This window comes from Octopus bimaculoides, chromosome 6 (assembly GCF_001194135.2).
Source record: "Octopus bimaculoides isolate UCB-OBI-ISO-001 chromosome 6, ASM119413v2, whole genome shotgun sequence".
Taxonomy (NCBI): domain Eukaryota; kingdom Metazoa; phylum Mollusca; class Cephalopoda; order Octopoda; family Octopodidae; genus Octopus; species Octopus bimaculoides.
Window position 1 is genome coordinate 95409850 of NC_068986.1, and position 1431 is coordinate 95411280.

The 1431-nt window shown below is 37.1% G+C and overlaps 1 protein-coding gene across 1 annotated transcript in view; it reads left to right on the forward strand.

Annotated features, from left to right (window-relative positions):
* Positions 1 to 507: 507 nt before the first annotated feature.
* Positions 508 to 1431, forward strand: part of LOC106870351 (uncharacterized) — a 131631-nt gene continuing 130707 nt past the window's right edge. Inside the window, exon 1 of the mRNA XM_014916385.2 lies at positions 508 to 1057. The gene's annotated coding sequence lies outside the window, so the exon portion shown is untranslated. The remainder of the gene's footprint in view (positions 1058 to 1431) is intronic.

Below are 1431 nucleotides of genomic sequence, written 5' to 3' on the forward strand. Positions count from 1 at the left end.
CTCGATGTTGCAGCAATTGTTGTTGTTGATAATGGTATTGCTGCAGTTGCTCTTTTTGTTGTTGTACAATTCTTCGCAGGACGGACTACCTACCCAACGGTCTCTTTTCCTTCAAGTCTTTCAAAGCAACAACTATTGCCTTTGTCATCATTGTTGTTGTTGTTGTTGTTGTTGTTGTTGCTATTGCTTTGTTGTAGTGGTTCTGGCGATAATAGTTCTTGTTGTGATGGTGATGAAGGTGCTAGATGCGGTTCTTGACAGAGCGGTTGCTTCTAAAATAATGATAACTAGATGACACTGTATACAACAACAACAACTACGGCTACTACTACTATTACTATTACTACTACTACTACTGTTGTTGTTGCTGCTTCTGCTGGTGCCACTGCTGCGATTACTACGACGACGACGACGACGACGACTAACTACCTCTATTCGCGTTGCTGCCCCCCCGTTACTGCTGCTGCTGCTGTTGTTGCTGGTTTTGCTGCTGCTACTACCACTATTACAGCAACTATTAGTTCTACTGCTGCAGTGACTCGTGTTAATTCTTGCTGCCGATGCTGTTGTTGCTGGTGTTGTTCATGTTACAGTTCTTCTACATGTTGTTATTGTCTCCTACTGGACAGAAACATCTCTCATTTCTTCAATTGCATAACTGGATTAAGATTATCACACACCACCGGATTTAAGTTCATTAATTATTATCATCATTGTTACCATTATTATTATTATTATTATTATTATTATTATAACTATTATTATTACTATTATTATTATCATTATTATTATTATCACCATCATCATCATCTTCATCATCATTATTATTATTATTACTGCTTCAACAGTTTATATATACTTATAACAAAAACATACATACAAACACACACACACACGCACATATGTACACACAGTAATTACACTTCAATTAATTCATACCTGTTCATATTCATGTTGTGGTTGTTGATGTTGTCGCATTTGTTTGTTGGTTGTTGTTGTCAGCTGGACGTCAGCTGAACGGATTTTGTTTCAACCAGCGACATCTTGCGGTCAAAAGGTAAGTGGCCGTCATTCCATTAATTTTTGGACAAGAATTTAAGAGTATTTGTATAAGTGTGTTCACATGTGTGTATGCATGCATGTTTATATGTACGATGTATATGTGCGTTAATGCGTGTGTGTGTGTGTGTGTGTGTGTGTGTGTGTGCGAGTGTGTGTGTGCGTAAGTCTGTGTGTGTATGGGGGAGGAGGTCATATGTATGAATCAAGGTATATAGTCCCGCATACGAATTCCTTGATCTTCGAGAATGCTTATATGGTTATATACCTCTATGTATGTCAGAAATGAGTGTTTATATATGTGCATGTAACTGTAACAATATGTAAGTGAGCATTTGTGTGTATGCATATATATATATACATACATATATA